Genomic DNA, 8148 nt, shown 5'->3' on the forward strand with positions numbered 1-8148 from the left:
TCAGGAAACTGAGGCTCAGAAAAGGGGCTTCTACTGTGGTCACACAGCTAAAAATTGTCTGAGGTGGGATTCAAGCACAATTGGTTCTCCCACATTCCAAGTCCAGCTCTTTATCCACTATGCCATGTTCCTTGGGGAACAAAGAAAGCTAGGAAGACAGGCATATAGTCATTTAGACAGTCAGGCAGACAGACAGATAAGAGAGGCAGAATCACAGACAAATAGAATAAGGGAATTTTAGAGCTGGAAGAGACCTAAGAAATCAGGTCATCTAGGAGTCTGTAAGCTACAGGCCTTGGGTTAAATCCAGCCAGAAATCTGTTTTTGTGCAAAGAGTCATTTTTACAATCAAGTTTTGTTGTGTGTTATTTGGAATTTTGGGGGTTCATTTGAGCCTTAAAATATTTAGATATATAACAAACTTCCTGTGGATGTTTAGGGGACTTGGAAACTACATTTCCCATGTTTCAATGGGTTTCCAGTTTGACGTGATGATGTGAGCCAATGTAAAGCGTAGCTTAAATTAAGAGACCTGATTGGGTCTTTTCTTTTTGGTATCTCCATCTATATTTATTATAATTACAACAGTTGCATATAAAAATATAGCTTACAAATCCTTCATAGTCAGGTTTTAGCTTACCCATTATTGAAAAGAATATCTACTTTTAATATATGTGGTTGTATTGAGAATATCTTGGAACCATCCATTACCCTAGTGCCTAGCTCTTATGGTTAGAAATGTTTTTTTAAATTGAATTTTATTTTTTTCAATTACATGTAGAAACAACTTTGGACAATTATTTTCTGACATTTTGCAATTCTGATTCTTTCCCTCCCTTGCTTCCTCTCTTCCCTTCCTGAGGTGGTCAATAGTCTGATATAGGTTATATCAGTGCTTTTATGCAACACCTAGTTAGAAATGTTTTGCTGATTTCAATCCAAATAGGAAATGGGCAGGCAATAGACAGACAGGTAGTGTGAAGTTTTCTTGTTACCTGGTAGCTCAAATTGGAAATTTCCTTCCATTAAGCCTAAGCTGGTTTCTTTCCAACTTTTATCCCATGAGTCTAGAGCTGCCTTTTGGGGCCCAACTGAACAAATCTAATATTACTTCCACTCGACATCCTTTCAAGCACTTGAAGGCATCTATTTTACTCCCCCTACGACTGTCAACCTCCTTTGACTTCTCTCCATGTTATAAAAGGTCTTCCCTAAATGGCACAATCAGAACTTAATTCTATATTCTAGGTGTGAGAATGATTGGGAACAGCAGGAGCATTCGTCTCCTTGTCCTAACTGGGATATCTCTCTTTCTTCATCCTCCAATCTCATTAGCTTATTTGGCTGCCGTATCATTCTGTGGACTCATATTGAGCTTGTAGTTCACTGAAACTCCCTTATCATCTGGAGACCTGGAGATTTTTTCTAGTCACATTTTTTCAATCTTCTAAAAAAGTAGTTTTGAGCCCAAAGTAAATCTTTAATTTTATCTCTGTTAATTTTATAGTATTAGATTTAGCCCAATATTCCAGGCTGCCAAGAACTTTTTTGGATTCTGACTGTCATTCAATATCTGTTTGTTATTCCTTGAAGTTTTATGTATATAATTTGCAAATATAATTTTATTTACAAATATAAAAATATCATATTATTTATGACATTCTTAAAATTATTTTTGAATTCTAAATTCTTTCCCTTCATCCGACATGGCAAGCCACATGAAAGCATTTATACATGCAAAATTGTGTAAAACATGCTTCCATATTAGACATGTTGCAAAAAAGCAAGAAAAGTGAAAAGGAATTATACCATATTAGCCCAAATATAGTGCAACATTTTTTCTCCCAGTGTGTACCTTTGAAAGTTGCATCCACACTATATTTGAGCATTTCCAGCTTTGAAACCATAAGTTGTGTATTGTGTGCCTCAACATATGTAAAAAGCATGGCTATCTCCTGGGGCAGATGGGAAATGCCTACCAATGCCTGTTTGTTTGATATTCCATCACATGTCACCATTAATACCAAAAGTCCCAAATCGGTGTTGATTAAAACTACTGGAAATGAGAAAACTAGAATGACTGGGATGCTTGTAGTCACAGCTAATGGGCGAAAACTGACTCCTAATGCAATTTTATGGTGTAAAACATTACCTAAGAAAAAGTTGCCATCAGGAATGATCTTTTTTGTGCAGGAATAGGGATGGATGAATGAAGAACTTGTGTTAGATTTGTTGAATGTTGCTTGGGGTAGGTGTCTGGCGCATTAGTGCATCAGAGAGGATTGCTCATACTTGACTGGTTCAAATATCACCTGACTGAAAATGTGAAGAAGAGAATTGCTGAAATGCTCACAGACTTAGTTGTTATTCTGGGAGGAATGATGTCGCAATTACAAGTGCTATATGTAGTAATTAATAAGCCATTCAAAGATCATTTGAGGATAGAATATAATGAGTAGATGTTGTTCAGGAACTATGAATTTACTTCATTGGGAAAAGTAAAGAAACCGTTGGTCATTGTATTAAGGAACTGGATTGAAACCACTTGGGTCAAAATGTCCACCAAGTCCATGGTGCTTGGATTTAAAAAATGCTGTATATTGGAAATGATGTTTCCACTTTGGGAGATGAGGAAATAGAAGAGGAAGGAGAACATGATTAAGTATTGGAAGATAGTTTCTCACAAGTATCTATAAAAGTAATACATATTTAATAAAAGCATTGGTATTAAAACTTCTTTAACTTATTTTCAGGACCTTGAAAAAACTTTGAATATAAAGTGCCTGCATTATTCATGAGTTAAGAAAAAGTTGTCATTTAAAAAGAGAAAATAAAATGGGTGCTTCCTCTTTCTGAGTTACCCTTCAAAATACTTGGGATCACACTATTTTGGGGGTCATATTATATTAGGACTAATACTATACTTCAATTTACACTTAGAGTTCATTAGTTCTTTCTCTGGGAGTGGATAGCATTTTTCATTGTGTCTCCTTTGGAATTGTCTTGGATCATTGTTCTGATCAGAGTAGGTAAGTCTTTACAGTTGATGAGAGTTACAATATTGATATTATGGTGCACAATGACTTCCTGATTCTGCTCACTTTCTAGGTATCAAGGCTTTTTGGAAACTCAGCCTCCTTGTCATTTCTCATAGCACAGTACTTTTCCATCACAATCATATACCACAACTTATTCAGCCATTCCCAGATCAATGGACATCCTCTCAATTTCCAATTCTAAAGAAATCTTTTGTTAACTGAAGAATGGCCTATAAGTGCCTCATTTTGTTCCAGTTATTGAAACTCAACTATCAGAGGACTGGCCAAAGTCAGGCCTAGGCTAAAACAAATGACCCATGCATATGTTTGGACCAGCATGATCTCAAAGTTGTAAATAGGCTGTTCAGGGAAAAATAACCTTGGACTGATCTCTGGGCTTCTGGTGGTATTATTGGTAATGCCCTTAGAGATGGAGGTTGCTATGGTAAGGTGCCTCCTTTTCCTCATACCAGTTATTAAAGAGTAAACTAGGGGCTATCAGTGGATAGCCACACCTGGAGATGGGAGGTCTTGGGTTCAAATCTGGTCTCAGACACTTCCTAGCTGTGTTACCCTGAGCAAGTCCCTTGACTCCCATTGCCTAGCTCTGACCATTCTTCTGTCTTGGAGCCAATACACATTATTGATTCCCTCCCCCCCCCCCCATTTTAAATAGATTTTATTCTCCAGGACAAGAATTGCATTTCCACTTGTTTATAGTGCTGATGAAGTGCAATGTTGTTCACTCTTCACTCTGTACACATTCAAGTATTTAGAATGTCCAGATTTACATAGTAGCTTAGATGTTACTTTTAAAACTGCTATTGGGGGGACAGCTGGGTGGCTCAGTAGATTGAGAGCCAGGCCCAGAGATGGGAGGTCCTGGGTTCAAGTCGAGCCTCAGACACTTCCGAGCTGTGTGATGCTGGGCAAGTCATTTGACCCCCATTGCCCACCCTTACCACTCTTCTGCCTTAGAACCAATACACAGTACTGATTCTCAGATGGAAGGTAAGGGTTTTAAAAAATGTTATTGCCTTGGATACAGATTGGAGTACTTCAATTTTTGGAAAGCTGTGTGCAATGCTCTTTCTTCTGGTATGTATAGTCAACCTCTTCAATGGTAAGTCCAGAAGAAGCACCTCCAGATGGTGCTGCTCTGCCCCCTGGGAAGACACCAAGCATGCCCCCTGGCAGGCCCCTTGCACTCTGGTACAGCTTGGTGATGATGGTGTTGCAGACTTTCTCCAATTCTTTCTGCTGATGCTCAAATTCTTCATTTTTGGCAGTTTGGTTCTTATCCAGTCAGTTGGTTGCTTAATTACATTTGTCGAGAATCTTCTGTTTGTCTTCATCCCAAATTTTGTCTTGCAGGTTCTCTCCTCAACAGTTGACTTCATGTTGAAAGCAAAGGATTCAAGAGAATTGTTGGAAGACAACTTGCCTCTCGGCTTTTCATCTTCAGACTTGTACTTCTTAGCTGCCTGGACCATGCGCTCAATGTCTTCTCTGCTCAGACAACCTTTGTCATTGGTGATGGTGATCTGGTTCTCCTTGCTTGTGCTCTTATCCATAGTAGAAACACTGAGGATTCCATTTGCCTTAATGTCAAATGTAGGGATACCCCTCGGGGAGGGATGATTTCTGTGAGCTCAAACTTGCCAAGCAGATTGTTATCCTTTGCCATTGCTCTCTCACCTTCATAAACCTGAATAAGTGCATCAGGCTGATTGTCAGAGTAGGTGGTAAAGGTCTGAGTCTGCTTGGTGGGAATGGTGGTATTGCTCTTGACCAGAACTCTCATAACTCCACCAGCAGTTTCAATTCCAAGGGAGAGGAGTGACTTCCAGCAGCAGCAAATCCAGCACGTTCTCAGATTTATCTCCAGACAATATGGCAGCCTGGACAGCCATATGCAACAGATTCATCAGTAATGATGTTCCTGTTGAGCATTTTGCCATTGAGAAAGTTGTGCAGAAGCTCCTGGAATTTGGGGATATAAGTGGAACCATCTACCAATACGATGTCATGAATGAGTGATTTATCTAACTTGGCATCTCTCAAGGCCTCTTCCACAGGGTCCAGCATGCCACAGAAGTTTAGCTTTCAGCTCTTCAAAACAAGCCCAGGTGATAGACAGATAGAAGCTGATGCCTTCATAGAGGGAGTCAATCTCAATACTGGTCTGGCTACTAGGCTTTGCACATTCACAAGTGGTAGACAGATGGCAGATAGCCCTCTTGTTCTCACGGATATCCTTCTTGTGCTTTTGCTTGAATTTAGCAATGCAATGGTTGACCATGTGGTTATCAAAGTCCTCCCCCCAAGTAGGTGTCCCCAGCTGTGAATATGCCATGTACAGTGGTAAGAATGGAAACATATGGTACCACCTCCAAGGTTGAAGACCAACACATTTCTCTCGGCGCCAACATTTTTGTCCAAGCCATAAGCAACAGCAGCAGCAGTTGGCTCGCTGATGATTCAGAGCACATTGAGACCAGTGATGGTTCCAACATCTCTGGTGGCCCAATGTTGGGAATCATTGAAGTAGGCTGATAGTGTGGTGACAGCATTTTTGACAGAATTCCCAAGATAAGCTTCAGCAACTTCTTTCATCTTGGTCAAGACCATAATGTCTGACTACAATTTGTACAATTACAGTAGAGGGCTGGTACATAGTAGGCATTATTTAAATGTTTATTTTCTCTCTTCCATGTACACTTATATTATCTTTTTCTAGGTACTGGTTTTGTCTCCTCTTCTAATCCTTTCTCAAAATCTTACATATGCCGTGTTTCTTATTTGGTTCAGGAGGGCTTTAAATTAGCCAATATTTTTTCTTTCTACCTGTGGCAATGTAGCAGATGGAAAACCAAGAAGATTCATTTGAACAATAACCCACTCTGTCCCATTAACCATTAGGTCTTTCCTCCAGTGATAGGGTTCTCTGGTATGGAGAGCTGCCCTGGCATGGAAGTGATTGTCACTGGGCACCCCATAGGCATCTACAGAATTGGAAGCGCCCAGTCTGAGGACAGATTCTCTGAAGGACCATCTCAGAACATCTTTGCTCTAGTGTTGCCAAATGAGAGACAGGGGATCTGCTTATAACCCTCCTATTTATTCCCCCATGCTTTGTTGCCTTAGGCGTTGAGTCTCCTGTATTAAAATATACTATAATAAAATGTCTCTGGCTTTCCATAGGACTGCTCTGATTCTTTTCTGAATTCTGTCTTGCCTCCCATTTTTAAAAACTCTTACCCTTGGTCTTAGAATCAGTACTCTGTATTAGTTCCAAAGAAAAAAAGTGGTAAGAGCTAGGCAATAGAGCTTAAGTGATGTGTCCAGGGCCAATCAATTAGAAAGTAACTAAGGCCAAATTTGAATCCAGGATTTCCCATCTCTAGGCATGGCTCTCAATCCACTGAGCGACCTTGTTGCCCTTAAGTCCCTTTTGGTCCCTTCCTTGCTACCAGGGACTAGGAAAAATACCCATATGTCCTCAGATGCCTCCTTATTGGCTGAGAGAAGGCCTAGGATTGCAGAACCTATAAAATAGCTTGAGCCAGGGCACCTTGGTGGGAAAATCCACTCATTGGCTTAGAGTGGGGCAAATGGCATTTTCCTGTCAGGACAGATGTAGGAATGGATGAGAATCATGGTGGGCCAGAGGAGTTAGACAGACTTGTTTCATACATTAAGGTTATTTAAAAGTCCCATGTGACCTTAGCAAGATACAGAAACTCTCTGGGTCTTAGTTTCCTGAGCTGTATTATGACGGAGATACACTAGCTGATCTCAAAAGTCCCTTCCAACTCTAAATTCTATGACTCTGTGATCCATAACATCATTCATTTGTTCTTTCATTCAATATTTTAAAACGTTTACTATGGATAAAGAAAGACAGCAGTGATAGAAATGGCCTTAATAAAGTAGTCCTTAGGGAATTTATATTCTGGTAGGGGGCTAAGGCCGAAACTCTCCTGAAAACAGGCAGTCAGGCTCCATCCCTCTGTTGGGGATGCATTCTGCATATGTGCAAGTCCCCATTACAATATAATCAATAACAATAACAGTATATATGTATATGTATTGTTTTTCATATATTAGTTTTACATTATATGTTATACAGTACTTTGTTATATTTTAGCCAATTTAGTTTATTTTGTTTATATTTATATTATTTAGAGAGTGAGGCTAATGACTTTGTGTAACTGCCTCACTTAAATCCAATTCTTTCTCTAGTCAAAATATCACTCTGAGATGTTATTGGTTCTTTTCCAAAGGACAAACAACAACATATTTTAGCATTTTGCTCTATTATATTATTATTTTCTTACATGTATCACTTTTAAAAGACTTCATTTTAACTATAAGGTAGCTGCTGTCATGCTCATCCCCATTTTACAGATGATGAAACTGAGGCAAAACAAGCTTAAATATCTTGCCCAGGATCAAACATCTAGTAAGTGTCTAATATTGGATTTAAACTTTAGATCCAGTCTTCGATTCACTGAACTGCCTACACTGCCTTTTTTGAGCAGTGCAAAGCAAAGAGATCTGTAACATAAGGGACATGGAGGATCCCCCCAAATTCCTTGTTCTCTCCCTTTCCGAATCTGGAGAATGGGAGAGAACAACTTGAACTCTGAGCACATGAATCATATATGCAATCTCCTTCTTCCTTCTTGTCTCATCCCATCCCACCCCTAGAGGAGGGCTGAACTCCCCTCCCTTCTTACTTCCTGATTGTAGAGGATAAATAGGGTGCTGACTTAGGGGGAAGAGAGAGAGACAGCAGAAGGAACTGGCTATGGTAAGGATACTGCTCCCCACTCAGCGTCCGGTAGCCAAGCTCCTGGGTCCTCAGTTGTAGCTGGAAGAGTACTGCACTAAAGATCTGGGCTCCATGTCTCATCTTGGAATCCAGGCTGCCCCTCTCCTCTTCACCCTTGGCTGATTCCAATCCTGTTGTCTCTCCTGTTCTCCCTCTAGGAATTGTTTCTGTTGTTCCTGACTCTCCCCCTTCTGGGGACCTCAATCCCTTTGTCCCCAGGTGAGTCACCTACTGCTCCTTGGGGCTCTTGTTTTCATCTCTTAGCATTGCCTG

The 8148-nt window shown here is 40.0% G+C and overlaps 1 pseudogene; it reads right to left on the reverse strand.

Moving 5' to 3' along the window:
• Positions 1–4097: 4097 nt before the first annotated feature.
• On the reverse strand, positions 4098–5669 carry LOC123248747 (annotated as a pseudogene).
• Between the last annotated feature and the right edge of the window lie 2479 nt (positions 5670–8148).

The sequence above is a fragment of the Gracilinanus agilis genome, chromosome 1, assembly GCF_016433145.1.
Source record: "Gracilinanus agilis isolate LMUSP501 chromosome 1, AgileGrace, whole genome shotgun sequence".
NCBI lineage: Eukaryota > Metazoa > Chordata > Mammalia > Didelphimorphia > Didelphidae > Gracilinanus > Gracilinanus agilis.